This window comes from Triturus cristatus, chromosome 5_1, assembly GCF_964204655.1.
Source record: "Triturus cristatus chromosome 5_1, aTriCri1.1, whole genome shotgun sequence".
Taxonomy (NCBI): Eukaryota; Metazoa; Chordata; class Amphibia; order Caudata; family Salamandridae; genus Triturus; species Triturus cristatus.
Genome location: NC_140587.1, coordinates 139,579,399 through 139,598,355, shown reverse-complemented (window position 1 = coordinate 139,598,355; position 18,957 = coordinate 139,579,399).

Sequence of the window (18,957 nt, the reverse complement as noted above, 5' to 3'; positions counted from 1 at the left end):
GGCGGGAGGGCCAGATCTGCAGAGACTGATTAATCTGCCTTCAGCCACCAACTCAACCCCCCCCTCAAGAAACCCTCAACCAAGGGGGGCAGGAACCAGCAAGCGCCTCGTGGGACCCTGACTGCATCCCCTGCGGAAGGAGAGCGCTATATTCAAGTCATTAGGGGTAGGAGAGCACTATATTCGGTGGGCGCTATATGTTAAGTGACTGTGTTCTGCTGGTGGGCGCTGCATTTCAATTCCCCCGTGCTGTAGTGATATTTCTGGCATATGGAAACCAGCGGGAGCCCACCCCATGGTTCTGGCACCTTCGAGATTATTTAAATCGACGCGGGAGCCCACCCCGCGTGATGCTGCCTTTAGCGGGTGCCTACCCCACTTTATGCTTGTGGAAGTAGCGGGAGCCCACCCCGCGTGTGTGCGCACTGGTGCCGATTAAAATTAAAGCGGGTGCCCACCCCGCAACATGGTGCTTATTGAAGTCAGCGGGAGCCCACCCCGCACTTCAAAACTGACAAAGAATCACCGCCGCCGGCCCGAATACCGGCGCACCTAAAGCGAGTGCGGAGGATCACCGCCGCCGGCCTGGGAAGCTCAGAAGCGCCACGCGGGCTTCCCCGTGACGTCAGGGGAGCCGCGCAGCGATTGGTGCCGGCTGGAGCGCCGCCAGGAAGTCCCGCCTCGCTGTGCTGGTGCCTAGTCTGCTGACCGGTGAGGAGAGAAGCCAGGCGGGAGCCTACCCCGTGCTGGCCCAGCAGCCCCCGAAGATGTCTGCAGCCTCGTGGAGGCTGCCTCGCAGTCCCGGGTCCCAGGAGGGGGCTCGGGTGAAACCAGGAACCCGGAGGCAGCGGAAGTGCTGGTGAGTGTCGGCGGGGCTCCCGTGGTGCAGGGAGAGCCCCGCGAGCCGTGCCTGAAAGTCCCGAGTCCCAGGAGGGGGCTCGGGTGAAGTCTGGTGGGGTGCTGACGTTGGCGGGGCTCCCCGTGAGCAGAGGAGAGCCCCGCGTGAAGCCCGCGCCGCCCGTAGCCTGCCCCCAGAGTCCCAGTGAGTGAGGGCCTCAGTGGGGACTGTGGATGAAGGAGGGGGGGTAGCGGGGCACAGTGTCAGTGCCCGCCCCCGTCGGGCCTTCCCCAGGGGCACCGGGAGTGTCCGTGATGGCTTGGGTGTTCCTCAGCTGCCCCACTTGACAGCGGGCAGCTGCAACGGGCCAGCAGAATTGCTTAGAAGCCCCCGGAGGGCAGACTCCCCTACAGACAGGGCCACAGGGCCCCAGGGGCTACACAGCGATGCCGCAGTGGCGGGTCGCTGCAACGACTAAGGCCTTTTTGAACCTCGGGCCCAGAAGAGGGGCCCCCACACTCCCAGTTGGCCAGGACTGACTCACCTTGACTCAACTGCCCCGCCGGACAGTGGGCAGTTGCAACCATTGGGCATTTGTTGTAGATGGTACTAGGTGTTGCCTGTTCTGCCAATACTATGCATAGTGTATTTTCATGCCTCGCGATGTGGCCTTTAGGCTTATGATCTATGCCCCATTATAACAGGAGTGTGTCCTGTGTAGTCAGGCTGGTGCTTGCCAAATGTCCGTGATGCTCCAGGATTGTGGGATAACATATATTGATGCCCAGATGTATTGTTGTGACCCTGGGTGGCCCCTATGCGCATTGTTGGAGGCGTGATAGGTCTCCCCTGCTGCTGATTAGTACCTAATGCTTTTCCCTAAGGGGGGGCCCAGCTGATACGAGCGTGCCTAATGTGGTATTCCTGCGGGTATGATGCACAATGCGTTCTTATGTCCTAAGGTTAGGCGTTTACACTGATGGTGCTGCCTCATGCTAATGCGCCTGATACCTACTGTAAATGAGGTTTTCTAATGTTATGCAACATATGTTTCACAGGTTCTGTGCATAACGCTAATGTGATTTATGCCCCTGGTTAGGCCTTATGATAATGCTGTGGTGCTAATGATGCTGCAGTCATGCTGATAATGTTCCTCCCCTAAGGCTACAGCGTTGGTGTTCTGCATGACGTGTTCCTCATTCGAAGTAAGCCGAATGTTCATATGTTTATGCCCCCAGGTGGATGCCTAATGTTGTCCCCTTACAGCTTTCCTGCCTCAGGGGTGTTCATGCCGTTTACACTTATGATGTCATGATGTTTTATTACAGGTGTTCCGGCCTAATGCCTAATGTTATGCCCTGATGTGTTTTATTGCAGGATTGAGGCCAATGGACTGTACCTTTATTCCTCACGTACATTCATTCTATCTGTATGTCGCAATGGTTCCGGCAGGGGCCCGATTGGCCCTGCCATGTATATAATTCCCCCCTGTAAATTTTGACCAGGCGCCAGTTGGCGCAGTATAGAGATTACCAAAAATACCTTGTGTTTCCATAATACAACAGTTATTCTTACACAAACTTGTGTAGCGTCTCTTTTTGTAGTGTGCCTGGTATGTCGCCTGTGTGTACTGCGTGGATGCTTTACACATTTCCTCCAGAGTTTGGCCCACCCGCTCTGCACCATGCTACCCGTTTCCAACAATTCCCTGTAGGGAGATGGACCACCTCAACAGTTTAGGATTTTCTCCTTTCATTTGGATTAGCCATCTGAGAGGTCTGTGGTCAGTTTGAACCAGGAAGTGAGTGCCAAACAAGTATGGCCTCAACTTCTTCAGGGACCAAACCACAGCAAAGGCCTCCCTCTCAATGGCACTCCAACGCTACTCCCTGGGGAGAAGTCTTCTGCTTATAAAAGCAACAGGGTGGTCTTGGCCTTCATCATTGGTCTGGGATAGGGCCGCTCCTATCCCTAGCTCAGAGGCATCAGTCTGCACTATGAACTGCTTGGCATAATCTAGAGCTTTTAAAATTGGTGCTGAGCGCATTGCTTCTTTCAGGGTGTCAAACGCCTTTTGGCAACTAACTGTCCAGTTAACCTCCTTGGGCATTTTCTTGGAGGTGAGTTCTGTAAGGGGAGTCACAATGGACCCATATCCCTTCACAAACCTCCTGTAGTATCCAGTCAAGCCAAGGAATGCCCTGACTTGAGTCTGAGTTGTTGGAGCTGCCCAGTCCAGGATGGCCTGGATCTTGGGCTGTAAGGGCTGCACCTGGCCTCCACCAACAAGGTGGCCCAAATACACCACAGTGGCCTGCCCTGGCATTTGGATGCCTTGATAGTTAAGCCTGTAGTTTGCAGGGCTTTTAAAACCTTCCCAAGGTGGATCAGGTGATCCTGCCAGGTAAAGCTAAAGACAGCAATATCATCACGATAGGCTGCACTAAAGGACTCCAACCCAGCAAGGACTTGGTTCACCAACCTCTGGAAGGTGGCAGGGGCATTCTTTAGACCAAAGGGCATAACAGTGAACTGATAGTGCCCATCAGGTGTGGAGAATGCTGTTTTCTCTTTTGATTCTGGGGCCATGCTAATCTGCCTGTACCCTGCAGTTAAGTCAAAGGTACTGAGACATGTGGCTGCCCCTAATTTGTCTATCAACTCATCTGCTCTTGGAATGGGGTGATCATCTGTCTTGGTGACAGAGTTGAGCCCTCAATAGTCCACACAAAACTTAATTTCTCTCTTTCTACCCTGTGGATGAGGTTTGGGGACTAGAACCACTGGGCTGGCCCAGGGGCTCCCAGAGGGTTCAATAACCCCTAACTCCAGCATCTTGCTGACTTCAGCTCTGATGCTCTCCTTGACTTGATCTGACTGTCGCTAGATCTTGTTTTTGACAGGTACACTGTCACCAGTGTCTATATCATGGGTACACCAGTTGGTCAGACCAGGGGCCGGGGAAAAGATCCCAGCATACTGTTGCAAGACTTGCTTGTAGTCAGTCTGCTGTTGGGCAGAGGGGGTGTCTGAAAAGACAACTCCATCTACTGACCCATCTTTTGGGCTGTAGGAGAGGTTCACTCTCTGTTTCCTGTTCCTCATCAGTCACCATCAGCATGGTGATGTCAGCCCTGTAATTGTAGAGCTTGGTTCACATGGATAACCCTTTTGGGTGCCCTGCTTGTGCCCAGGTCAACTAAGTAGGTGACCTCACTCTTTTTCTCTAGGATAGGGTAAGGACCACTCCATCTATCTTAGAGTGCCCTTGGTGCCACTGGCTCCAAAACCCACACCTGTTGCCCAGGTTGAAATTCAACGAGTGCAGCCTTTTGGTCATACAAGTGCTTCTGAAGCTCCTGGCTGGCCTCACGATTCTTGGATGCCTTTTCCATGTACTCAGCCATTCTGGACATTAAGCCAAGCACATAGTCCACAATATCTTGTTTGGGCTCTTGGAGAGGCCTCTCCCAGCCCTCCTTTACAATACAAAGTGGTCCCTTCACAGATGGCCAAACAGAAGTTCAAAGGGTGAGAAACCTACTCCCTTCTGTGGCACTTCTCTGTAAGCGAAAAGCAGACATGGTAAGAGGACATCCCATCTCCTTTTGAGTTTCTCAGGGAGCCCCATAATCATGCCTTTCAATGTCTTGTTAAATCTCTCAACAAGGCCATTGGTTTTTGGATGATAGGGTGTAGTAAACTTGTACTGCACCCCACATTCCTTTCCACATGTGCTTCAGGTAAGCAGACATAAAGTTAGCACCTCTGTCTGAAACCACCTCCTTAGGAAACCCTACCCTGGTGAAGACACCAATGAGGGTCTTGGCTACTACAGGAGCTGTAGTAGTCCTAAGTGGAATTGCTTCAGTGTACCTAGTAGCATGATCCACTACTACTAGAATGAATGTGTTCCCTGAGGCTGTGGGAGGTTCAAGTGCACCCACTATGTCCACACTTACCCTTTCAAAGGGAACCCCCACCACAGGCAGTGGTATCAGGGGGGCCTTTGGGTGGCCACCTGTCTTGCCACTGGCTTGATAGGTAACACAGGAGCTGACAAACTCCTTCACCTTTTGGTGCATCTGGGGCCAGTAAAAGTGGCAAACTAGCCTTTCCCAAGTTTTGGTTTGGACCAGATGTCCAGCTAGGGGGATGTCATGAGCTAAAGTTAGGAGGAACTCCCTGTACTTCTGTGGCACTACCACTCTCCTGGTGGCTCCAGTATTTGGGTTTCTTGCCTCAGTGTACAGTAATCCCTCTTCCCTATAGACTTTGTCGGTACCACTGACATCTCTCTTTGCTTCTGAAACAGCTTGCTGTCTCAGGCCTTCAAGAGTGGGGCAGTCTTGCTGACCCTGGCACAGCTCTTCCCTAGAGGGTCCCCCTGGGCCCAAGAGTTCAACCTGGTAAGGGTCAAGCTCCATAGGCTCAGTTTCCTCTGAGGCATCCAAGTCCTCTCCCTGAGGAGAAGGGTCCTGATCCTGTTGTTGTACAGTAGCTGGTTCCCTAGTCTTCTTACCTTTTCTCTTATTTGGTTGGTCCATTCTTTCAGGCTCCAACACTTTTTCACCCTGCCTTTTGCTCTGTGCTCTTGTTTTTACACACACCAATGCAGGGATATCCAGCATTGCTACATGGGTTGTTAGTTCAACCTCAGCCCAGGCTGAGGTTTCCAGGTCATTGCCAAGCAGAAATGCAGCTGGTAGCTTTGGAGAGACCACTACCTGTTTCAGGCCAGTAACCCCCCCCCCCCAGTCTAATGTCACCATAGCCATAGCATGATTAGTGGTAACACTGTCAGCATTGGTGACTGGGTAAGTACGCCCAATCAAATATTGCTCAGGGGAAACCAATGTATCTTTCACCATAGTGACACTGGCACCTGTATCCCTCAGAGCTTCTATCCTAGTTCCATTGATCTGTGGTAAATAAAAATTCCTTTACCGGGACTGAATTTGATACAGAAACATTATAAAATAGCTCAGTAAAATGAGAGGCAGAATCCGTGATATTAGAGTTTCGGAATGGGCTTTATTCCAATAATCGATTATAATCGGATGCTTCAAGTTCCATCACCACGGGGGTTCAGGAAGTGAAGTACATACTTTATTGACAAGAAGTAACTTTTATAGTACATACATTATAATGAAGTGAATACAGTAGGCGTAACAATTGATAAGGAAATTGACGTTTGGTCTGCGTAACCGAAAATGGGTGTAATAATGAGTAAAAAGGAACATGATTGGTTATGATGTCATACATAGGTGGATCTATAAGATAATACTTGGCCTAAATGCGCGCGCAGCAGTATGACGTGTAATTGACGTGTAACTAGGGGGTGACGGGGATTTGACATTTAGCTCTATATGTGGAGACGAGAAGTCTGGGGGGTCAAGTCAACCTAATCCCAAATCATATCTAACATCCTATGTTTAAAGAACTATGTTATCCACAAAAGAAGGACTCTCGGACAGAATCTATTCTATACTGACTGTGCGTGCGTGTACAAGCGTCTAAGTGTCTACACTGAATGCGAGGGGGTAGGAATATTCCATGGTAACAGGGCTATGAATTACTTGCATGAGGACAGAGAAGTTGGGCCTTTTTGCTTGGTAACTGGAAGAATGTTTACCTAAACTACTAGGCAGGAATGCATCGGCTGAGGGGGAGGCAGATAATTCGAAGGTGAAATACAGTTCTTGGCAGAGAATGGGCTGATGTCAGGCTTCGTGAGCTGCGCAGAGAATGAGACAAAGTTCATGGTCACAGATGCAGGCTCGGACTGGAGCTTTCAGAGGCAGAAGGCAAGAGGAGTTTTGATGACAGAATCAGGGCCTACTTGCCTGGACTGTAAAGTGGCATAAGTGAACCATATAAAGCCGGTGGCCTTTCATATTTAGGAATGGAATATCCGGCCTATTCATGGCGGATCTGTCAAAGGACATGTTGACGGTGGACGCGCATGTGTTCGCGTCTTCATAACTGGAACTGGAGGGAACATACATGTACTTGTGACATGCACATGGAACCGTTGGGGTCCAAGATAGGGGACATAACTGACCAGAAAAATCCATATTTCCACATTCCCTCCTTGTCCCCTACTTGCCCTTCAAGAGATATCAATCTTCATCAATCCATTGATCTGTTCATATAGCATCATTTGTTCTTCTTTCTTCTTCCGGGATCTTGAATGAAAATCTTGATGTGGAATGCACGATGTGGCACACAGACCACAAATCGCTGGTCCACATTGTAGACATAGACAGCAACTGAATAGTATGAGAAGGCCAATACCTAGGAAGGATAAAACTCTCCATCCCCAGGCTGATACCGCATTCCAAAACCAACTGGACCAAGTCCAAGTGCCTGGGTTCTGGTGTATCTGGCTTACAATCTTATGAAGGCGAGTGATGGCTTTATATACAGATGGCGAATTTTCTGGTATGAATACGCAGCAGCTTGATCCGATGACCCTACAGGCTCCGCCCCTATCAGCCAGGATGACGTCAAGGACAAGACGATTTTGAAGCACAACAATCCGCATAGCAGACTGCTCTTCCGTTAAATTGCCTAAGGCAGAAATAGTCTCATTCACTACTGCTTCAAGGGTTCTAGTTAATCTACGTATCAGCTTACTATTAGTAACAGTACCTATATAGGGAAAGATGCCTTTATTAAAATCTACATACTTGTCCCATGCCGTCTCAGTGTAATCGACAATGGGGAGATCTCTCCGTTCTCTGTTGTGTACTAAATGAATATTTCTGTAATAATCAGGAGGAGCTAGGAAAACAGGTGGCAAAAGGAATGCAATGTAGCAGGTACCATCCCAATCTAGGGGTAGACGCATATATGTCGTCTGACCACATATAAAGTAGGAGTGGCGGGAAGCTCTAAATGAAGATTTTCCTTGATCACTGAATTCTACTATAGTAGTGCATTTACTATGGCCCATATGTATGGAACCAACCTTTCTTACACACAATTCACCCTTCGCTGGGAATACTGACATGGTGGGTAAGACTAGTTCAACCTCGGATACGACATTTAGAATCATGAGATTAGGTGTAAAATTTCCTAATCCATATACTTCATTTTCTAGATCAGTTCCTGTTCTTTTGGGGCGACCCTCCTTGTCAGGGTAACAGACCTTGAGTAAAGCTAGGTTCAGATTTCCCCATACCCAATGATCTTGGTAAACTGCTGTGTCTGAGTCTATGGAATTAATTAAACTAAACCATGCTCCACAGGAGCCATTATGTGTAAATGGATGTGGAAAGAAAGGCAGGACTCCTTCATAATTCTGATAGGGAGGGAGTCGGCCACACACCCAACAATTGGTGGCATTACTAGTCTGATGGGAATGATGTAACATACTAATGAAAGTGTTATTGCGCAGCGCAAGTCTATAAGACAATTCATGCGGAGGTAAGTCACTAAAAGAATGTTCAGCAGCAACATTATAAACATGTCTAGAAATAGGGTAATATATGTGCAACAACATACTTGTAATAATTATTAAAAGACTCAATAAAAACAAAATTAATAATGTCACTATGCAGTGGCTACGCAGTGATTTACAATACGCCTGTCGTTTCAACATTTTTCGGGTATTTTCTCTACTCAGGTCCAAGGGATACATGTCAGAGACAATTCAACCGCTTCACCTTGGAGAGGACTTAAACAATCAAATTGCTCGACTTGGTGGGCCTAAGCTTTAGTTTGTAATTTTCAGATTTGTTCGGTTCAACAAAAGGGAGTTTTGTATCAGTCTGTGAGGGAGTGCAGGGCACAATGTCTATATCCGAGGATAGTCCATGAAATTTCTTGATGTGGCTTGAATGAATCCAGCCCTTGCGGCCCTCGATCTTCACGGCTGTTCTTGTGGTCAACAGGACCAACTTGGGTGCTTTCCACCTGGGCTCCAGCTGAGTCTTTCGGTCGAAATTCCTCACAAAGACAAGATTACCCGGAACAACGTCATGGGGTTTCACCTCAGTGTTGTCGGGAAAGGCTGCAGCTACCTGTGAACGAGAAAATTGTAGTGCAGACATCAAGGAAGCCAAGTAATCTGTCAGCATATTACAGTCAATATCAGTTATTTTGCGTGGTATAGGCGTCCCCCACATATTCGGTGGTCTACCGAAGATCACCTCATACGGGGATAGCCCTGTTCGAGAGTGTGCTACCATTCTCATGTAAAAGAGTGCAACTGGTAACGCTACTACCCAGTCGACACCTTTCTCTCTGCATATTTTGGACATTCTAATTTTCAGTATCTGGTTATGTCTTTCTACGAGACCTGCTGCCTCGGGATGTCGGACACAGTGGAATTTCCACTGATATCCTAACAGGAGTGAAACGTGTTTCATTAATTCGGATGAGAACGGCTGGCCGTTATCTGAGTAAACAGCACGTGGTAAACCGTATCGTGGGAAGAATTCTCGAACCAACTGTTTGGCAGTAGTCGGGGCAGTGTAATCTGAAACCGGGTATGCCTCCGTCCAACGGGAAAGAGCACAGACAACTACAAGAACATATTTGAATCCTCGACATCGTTCCATCTGGATATAATCCATCTGGAGGACTTCAAAAGGATGATTAGGAGTATGAAATCCACCCTGTTCTACGGGAACGCTTTTTCCTGGGTTGAACTGACAACAAATCATACAGGTACGGACCTTTTGTTTTGCTGCTGCTCGTAAATGTTTATTGAACCAAATGTGTTGAATGCTGTCTAGCATAGCTTTTTCTCCTAGATGTGCTGGACTATGTATAGTGTTAATTATAACTTGGACCATTGAATCAGGAAGGAACCATACAGACTTTTCCTTCATCATCCATCCTTGGTCCGTTTGGATCCCTCCTAATTCAGTCCATTTCTTTATTTCGTCTGGTGTAGCATGTGTCTGTATGTCAATTACGTCAAGAGTAGGATCTTTAACTGTCATACAATGTGTCGGTGTCGGGACTATTGTCTTTGTCATGTCGGGGGTTTGAGTTTGAGCAGTCAGTTTAGCTGTTCTGTCGGCTAGATCGTTGCCTTGGGAAATGATATCAGTAACCTTCGTATGGGCCTTACATTTCATAATTGATATTTCAGTGGGTAGATGTATTGCATCTAATAATGCATGAATGAGGGGTCCGTGCTGAATGTGGGCACCGTGGGAAGTTAAATAACCTCTCTCTCGCCACAGCACGCCGAAGTCATGTACAACTCCGAATGCATAACGTGAGTCAGTGTATATGTTGACTTTTTTATTCATGGCTTGAATACAGGCTTGTTTCAGAGCGATAAGTTCTGCGGCTTGAGCTGACAAAGTATTTATACGATTAGTTTCAATGACTTCAGTATCTGTTGTGACTGCGTAGGCGGCTACTAACTCTCCTGTACTTGTTCTCATGCATGAACCATCTACATACAAGGTCAGGTCTGGATCTGACAATGGGACATCGGTTAAGTCTTGTCTGGGTTTTGTTGTTATTGTAATAACTTCAATACAGTCATGGGCTAGTGGGTCTGTTCCGACTACTGGTAAAAGTGTGGCAGGATTCAATGTGTTACAGCGTCTGATTTCTATATGTGGCTGAAACAATGTAAGCTCGTATCCTGTAAGTCGCGCTATAGTCAAGTGTTGTGTTTGCGTTCTATTTACAAGAACCTCTACTGCGTGTGGTACTTGAACTGTCAATGGATGTCCTAACACTATGGCATCGCTTTGTCTGATTGCTAAAGCTGTCGCTGCTACTGATTTCAGGCATGCAGGCAAAGCCTGAGCTACGGGATCTAATGTACTAGAAAAATAAGCACATGGTTTGCGTGCTCCTGCTTGTTCTTGTGTGAGTACTGACAAGGCAGTACCTTCGCGCTCTGTAACAAAAAGTGTAAACTGTTTTCTGTAACATGGCGTTGCTAAAACGGGTGCTTGACATAAAGCTTTCTTTAAGCTTTCAAAAGCTTGTGTGTGTTCCTGAGTCCAAGGGAGAACAGTCGATGTGGCTGCCTCCTGTGTGGTTAACTGAATGAGTGGTTTTGCTAGAAATGCATACTGAGGGATCCACTGCCTACAATATGAAGTGAGGCCTATGAAAGCCCGCACCTCCTTTTGTGTCTTGGGTATTGACATGTTAGCTATTAACTGAATGCGGTCGGGTGTAAGCTGCCTTCCCTCCTTGGACAGCGAGTGTCCAAGATAAACAACTCGCTGGACACAGAATTGCAGCTTAGAAGGGGACACCTTGTGCCCTTTTTCGGCTAGAAATTGTAAAACTGTCAGTGATGCTTTTTCACATTCGGGTTCGCTTCGGGCGGTGATCAGCAGATCATCGACGTATTGAAGCAAGGCGGTGTTAACTGGCATGTGGATACTGTCAAGTTCCCGTTTCAGTGCTTGGCTATAGATGCTGGGGCTTTCTGTAAATCCTTGAGGTGCGCGGGAGAATTTAAAGCTACGCCCATTTAAACTAAATCCGAACAAATATTGACTTTCCGGATCTATTGGGACGCTGAAAAAGGCATTTTTGAGATCAATTACAGTAAAGAATGTGGCTTCGGAATCAATAGCTGTCAATAATGACGAGATATCTGGGACCACAGGAAATTGTGGCACAATACATTTGTTTAACTCGCGCAGATCAATAACCAATCGATATACTGGCGGAGCTGTAGGATCTGTTCGTTTAAGAATCGGAATTATCGGTGAATTACATACATTGGAGTCTGTTTCTACAACTACTCCTTGGGCAATGAGCTCGTCAATGATTTGTAGTAAAGCCGCTACAGCATCTGGTGGTAACTTGTATTGTCGCATTCGTGGTAGCACCACTCCTGCCTTTAGTGTGACTCGATATGGTGAAATATTCATGCAACCAACATCAGTAGGGCCTTGTGCCCATAGATGTGTAGGTAAAGTCTGCAGTCGGGGATCCATGTCTCTAGATACATAGTGACCTTTAAAATCACGTAAAAACAACCTTACTCCTTCCGGAGAACAACATATTATGGCTCCTAGGGCTTTCAACGTTTTTATTCCTAACAAGTTTTCTGGACATGATTTAGTAAGCAATAGATCTGTAGTTCGGGTCAGAGGTCCTATCGTAAGTGGAAGAGGCTGTGATACTTCATTAACAATAGGTTTTCCTGAGAAACCAAGGGAAATATTCTGAGAGCCTGAGAGGGGTGCCCCTGGAACTTCACTACGTTTTATAGTTGTTCGACTTGCCCCTGTATCGAGTAAAAATTTTCTATCTTGACCTAATAATTCACTATGTACATAAGGTCCTTCTTGATCTACAGGAATCTCGATAAGGGGTAAGTCAACTTCCCTCTCTAGGCTAGTTCATGCGTAACGCTGATACTCGGGATATTCATACTGTGCGGTCTGATACATTTGTCGTGTTGTTGTCTGTGTGGCAGCAACAGGCAACGGTGGTGCAGCTGGCACAAACTGTATTGGCTGTTGTGCGGCTGGCATGGCCTGGGCATGCTGCATAGCTCCTTGTTCATTCTGATCTTGTCTTAGTGGCAGTGATCTTTCTTGTGTTTTACCTATGGCGATATTATGTTTTAGCACTGGACAATCGTGTACGTAATGACCTGGCTTTTTACAATAATTGCATGTCCCTTTTACAGGTCCTGCTGAATCGGAATGTGTCATACCCTTTTTATGTCCTTCAGCTGGAACTGTCTGGGAAACTAGCATTTTCATTTTCGTGTCTTTCATGCGTCTGTGTTCATGTTCTTGTTCCTCTCTAATTCTATTGTGGTGGTACTGTAACATTTGTAACATTTGTGTTGGGGTGTTACCTTGCCAGGTACTCTCGAATTTTAATACTCTATTCTTTACTGGGGGCAGGGCATTTTCCACTAATTTTGTTACGAACAGATGCGGGTATGATTCGCTACTTGCTTTTATGCCACTATTTATACCAAAACATTTCTCGAATCGGGCATAGTAATCGCTAGTGTCTTCATCTTGCTTCTGTTTACAGGCTGAAATTGTACCCCAATCTTCCTTTTTCGTAGTTAATAAACGTGGCAGTACCTGTACTAGTAGACCTGGTAGTGCTTTAGTTTTGTCCCCAAGCCCCGAACCTGGACCTCGGGCCCTTTCTTCTGCTTCTAATGCTGACCATTCTATCTTTTGGTCACCTACCTCCCACTCTTTTTCCTTGAGTTTCTCATAAATGCCAGCAGGCATCAACACCTTTAATATTGTCATAATGTCGGGGTAGGTATACTCTCCCATGAGTAACATGTCTTTAATTTCTCGGTGAAAACCCGCTGGGTCTTTGTCATGACTGGGTTCCACTTTCTTCATTTCTAACAATTCTATTTTCGATATGGGCGTATATACAAATACGCGTTTAAACTGATTGTCCTCGCCTTTTATTGGGTGTACTTCTCGTAAGGGATTCTGTCTATCCAGGTGATACGTGGTTCTTTCCTTGACAGGCAATGAGACATGCTCTGAGCATACAAAAAGAATATACTGCTTTCTTGATACTAGAATTTCTTTAATTAATTTAGTACCTGGACCTCTCCATTTATTCATAAGCAATTCAGTCAATATGTCAGGTAAGGGACCAGGGTGCGAATGCTGACTCTGATATAGTATAATGAGTTGTTGAATCATATAAATCCCAGCTAACCTCTGCTCATCTGGGGTGAGATTCAAAAATGTGCGTACTACTGTCTCATCACTATATTTTCCGGGACTGTCCACCCAATGGACAGCTGCCCTTGCTAAATCTTGTTCATCCATAGAATCGAGAAAATGATAACCCCTTCATTCTCGGAGTAGTTTGTCGGCGGTTTGGAACGAATGCTCGTTAGACCTTATGTTAATTATAGGTATTTGGAAATTTCTGTCATTATCTGGACATATTGGACGTATTGAGTCAGTATGACATCTAGTCTGATCCCTATTACAAGATCTTCCTCTACCTACATAGGCTATGGTGTCCGACTGTCCTGCGGGCAGTCCTGACCCTTCTTCCTCGCTTTGTTCGAACTCGTCTGTCTCTAATCTCTCCTCGTGTAGGCGTTCTATTTCTTTACGGATCTTTCGGCACATGGCTATTATACAATTTTGCTTATCGTGTCTCCCTTCTGATATATTCTGGCTCCATTTTGTAAGAATTTTCATTGCTTCCGGATCTACCCCCGGTCGGTCTTGATTTCTGATCACACAGTTTATGAGGAAACGTAACAGTTCCCCCTGTATCTCTACTTTCTGGTATTCCATAGCTCTGTTAATACATTCTGGATCTCGCCCTGTTTGAACAAAATGATATATTTTATCTAGATGCGCAGTCATTCCTGGTAGCTTCGCTAAATACCCTGCGGCTCGTCTGATACGTAATGATGCCAGGATCATTTCGTCCTCTTTACCGAGCACCGGGTCATATCTACAATCTATAAGAAGTTCCTTAAGCGTACGATCACTTACGAATTTGGGTGTACGTGAATGCGCTGACTCTTGAAAAATAAGTTTATTTATTCTAGGTGGCGTAGAAAAAATATTGGTAGCACCTCCCGTGGCCCCGTCTGGGGCGTCGGGTGTGAAAGGATTCGTCGAACGTGACACAGCAACTATAGGTGTGGACTCAGCTATAGAAGTACCTGTAGGAACAGATGCAGAAACAGATGTGCTTGCCGGAACTTGTGACTCGATTTGTTGCTGTAGGGATACGGGTGCTGGATCTTGGCGTTGGACCTCCCTGGTATGCGGTCTACGTGGGACGGAATTAGCATACTCGGGAGCTGCGTCATCTAAATATGAGGAAAGAAAAACATCTTCTGCGGTTCTAGGATGCCCCTTAGGATGTACCTTGATTGGGAATAATGGGGGTGGCAAGTCTTTCGGTATCTCTGGAGTAGCCTTAGGTAATCCTTCGGCCAGAAGGGGATACATACCATTCATAAGGGCATTTCTTTGTCTGTCTACTTGTTCTGATTTCACTCGGATACCTTCCTTAATTAATAGATGGTCTTGAACTTTGCTTGAACTTTCTTTACTCTTCTCTTCCTGTCTACGTGCTTTTTCCGTACGTCTATGAGATTCTTTACGCCATAACTCAACGGCGTCTTTCTGTGACTGTCTGACTTTCCTTTTCCATAACTCTTCCTCGACTTTCATGATGCACTCTGCATCCCAGGTTCCCGCTGCGGGCCATCTCTGACTTTCTGGTAATCCCTTGGTGTAGTCTACCCATAAATCAAGAAATAATATAGCGTCTAAGCCATGTTTGTGATACATGAAGTGCCCTGGAGTATCCCTAGGAGGAATAGGGACGGCTTCTTCAAGTACCCCTTTTCTAGTAGTGATTTGTCTTAATTTCGAAAAGAGCGGCATATTGACAACTGATCTGATACTTATTCTTGAACACACTTAATAAAAAAGCACACTTAATGAACAACCATTCATACCACAATATGCAGAACGTTTAACACATTAAACATTAAAACATTTAACCTTTAACTGAAACAACAATGATGATCGTCTGCATAACTAATCACCATGCTTAATTCTTGACAATAACTAGATACTTCGGAATACTTGATATACTGCTAAACAGTACAGATACACTGCTAAAACAGTGCAGACCGGATTTGTGTACCCAAACCCGTCTTGACCGGCACAACCTATGTGCACGTCAGAAATGCCTCCCCAGTAATGGTACTCACCGGGTAGCTTCGGAAACGGAAGGCCTTGGTAACTTGAACTTGAACCGGACTGGACTCGACTCGACTCGTCGGAAACTGAGCTTGATTTCGAACTGGTGGGTCTCTGTATACCTCGGATCTTGCTCTCTCAGCTAGGCTCTGGTCGGGATACTTCGCACTTCTCACCGCCTCGTCTGGGTGTTGATCGCAGTCTCAGTCGCCCCCGCTTGACCGGAGGGAGATACAGGAAATCCTGCTGGTACGCGTTATTGTCCGTCCAGCTGTGGCAGGAGACCGGGCCTGCAACTCACCGCCGGCGCGTGAGATGAGAAAGTGTCCCTGTTCGGGCGCCATCATGTGGTAAATAAAAATTCCTTTACCGGGACTGAATTTGATACAGAAACATTATAAAATAGCTCAGTAAAATGAGAGGCAGAATCCGTGATATTAGAGTTTCGGAATGGGCTTTATTCCAATAATCGATTATAATCGGATGCTTCAAGTTCCATCACCACGGGGGTTCAGGAAGTGAAGTACATACTTTATTGACAAGAAGTAACTTTTATAGTACATACATTATAATGAAGTGAATACAGTAGGCGTAACAATTGATAAGGAAATTGACGTTTGGTCTGCGTAACCGAAAATGGGTGTAATAATGAGTAAAAAGGAACATGATTGGTTATGATGTCATACATAGGTGGATCTATAAGATAATACTTGGCCTAAATGCGCGCGCAGCAGTATGACGTGTAATTGACGTGTAACTAGGGGGTGACGGGGATTTGACATTTAGCTCTATATGTGGAGACGAGAAGTCTGGGGGGTCAAGTCAACCTAATCCCAAATCATATCTAACATCCTATGTTTAAAGAACTATGTTATCCACAAAAGAAGGACTCTCGGACAGAATCTATTCTATACTGACTGTGCGTGCGTGTACAAGCGTCTAAGTGTCTACACTGAATGCGAGGGGGTAGGAATATTCCATGGTAACAGGGCTATGAATTACTTGCATGAGGACAGAGAAGTTGGGCCTTTTTGCTTGGTAACTGGAAGAATGTTTACCTAAACTACTAGGCAGGAATGCATCGGCTGAGGGGGAGGCAGATAATTCGAAGGTGAAATACAGTTCTTGGCAGAGAATGGGCTGATGTCAGGCTTCGTGAGCTGCGCAGAGAATGAGACAAAGTTCATGGTCACAGATGCAGGCTCGGACTGGAGCTTTCAGAGGCAGAAGGCAAGAGGAGTTTTGATGACAGAATCAGGGCCTACTTGCCTGGACTGTAAAGTGGCATAAGTGAACCATATAAAGCCGGTGGCCTTTCATATTTAGGAATGGAATATCCGGCCTATTCATGGCGGATCTGTCAAAGGACATGTTGACGGTGGACGCGCATGTGTTCGCGTCTTCATAACTGGAACTGGAGGGAACATACATGTACTTGTGACATGCACATGGAACCGTTGGGGTCCAAGATAGGGGACATAACTGACCAGAAAAATCCATATTTCCACAGATCCAAGGGTCCTGTACGTATTTCTTTAAGTTGGGTGGCCACACAGCCACAGTGGCAAACTCAACTTCCCCTTCTAAAACTAGAACTGCTTCAGTGTGCATCCTGATTTGCTCTGGGCACACTGTTGATCCCATCTGTAGACTTGCTACCCCAGGAGTAGCTGTACTTGTTGAACTAGGGGCCTTGTTGTGAGGGCAAGCCTTGTCTACAGTTAAGTGTCAGAACTTCTTACAGTTGTTACGCCAGGCCTTTGTAGGATCAATGTTCTTCCCCCTATAAGGTTGTGGTACATAGGGAGTAGTTTGGGACCCACCACCCTGTGCAGGTTTTTGGGGCCCTTTGGAAGATTCAGACTTTTTATCTTGGGGATTCTCACCACCTTTCCCCTGAGGAGGTTTTGTAACCACCTTCTTCTGGTCACCCCCAGTGGTTGTCCTTGTCACCCTAGTCTTGACTCAGTGGCCTGCATTCTTTCCCAATTCTTGGGGAGAAATTAGACCTAGGTCTACCAAATGCTGATGTAACTTTTCATTTGTGCAATTACTTAATATATGTTCCTTCATAAACAAATTGTAAAGTCCAGTAAAGTCATGCACATTGTGTCCAGTTAACCAACCATCCAGTGTCTTTACTGAGTAGTCTACAAAATCAATCTAGGACTGGTTCTGGATTTTGTGAGCCCCCCTGAATCTAATTATGTACTCCTCAGTGGTGAGTCCAAATCCCTCAATCAGAGTTTTCTTCATGAGATCATAGGACCCTGCATCTTGCCCAGAGAGGGTCAGAAGCCTGTCTCTGCAGTTACCAGAGAACAGTTCCCACAGGAGTGCCCCCCAGAGAGTTTCCCTCACCTTCCTCATTTCACAAGCCCTCTCAAAGGCTGTGAACCATTTTGTGATGTCATCACCCTCCTCAAATTTAGGGACAATCCCTTTGGGGATTTTAGGATCAGAAGATTCCTCCCTGTCCTTGTTTTTAGTATTGCTGCCACCATTGATGGGTGCTAAACCCATCTCCTTTCTTTCTTTTTCTAGAGCCAGGAGTCGGGCCTCTAGATCCAATCTTTTGGCCAGCCTTGCTAAAAGGCTGTCCTCTTCATTGGGGCTGTCCTCAATGCCCTTACTGGTACCTGTACCACCTGTGTGGCCTCTAGGTCCCCAGGGGTTGAATCTTGGAGTTAAGGGTCTGGGGACCCTTTCCTCCCTAGAGATTATTGGGGTGGGCTACCAGCCCTGTCCTCCTCATCCCTGTCCTCATCTGACAGGTCATCACCATTCTCAGATGGGTGGGCCTGTGCATACTCAACCAGGAGCTCCTGGAGCCCTTGTTTGGTTGGATGCAAGCCCATGGGTATCTTTTTAATTTGACATAAGGACCTTACCTCCTTGAAAGACAAGTGAAGGTAAGGGGTGAGGTAGAGCTCCTCAACCATGACCTGTATGATGCTTTGGTCATCTTCACTAATAGCTGGGTTCTGTTTTTGAGAAATTCTAACAAAACGTTCTAACCCCTCTACCCTTGACTATAGTGGCTTTTATTTTCTAAAATTCTAAAGGGACTTAAGCAAGGCGCTAACAAAACTTTTAGTAGTATGGTAAAAAAAAATGCCAATTTGAAAAAATCTGAATTCTAAAGGCAATTTAAGAGTTCTGTCGTGTGATCAGATGGTAACCATGTAGTCCAACAAATGCAAGTTTGTATCACACCGCTGCCACCAATGTAAGAAAGTGGCTCTGTATATACTGCACCCAAGTAAGGTACAGTGTGCACAGAGTCTAACAGTCCTCAGAGGTTTGGCAGAGGTTAAAGTTAGATATAACCTTACTCTCTAAAGTGGTTGCTTGGTCGAGCAGTAAGGCAGTATTAGAGGACAGTGTAAAGCATTTGATGGACACACTCAGTCAGCAAATGTTCTCACACACTCAAGA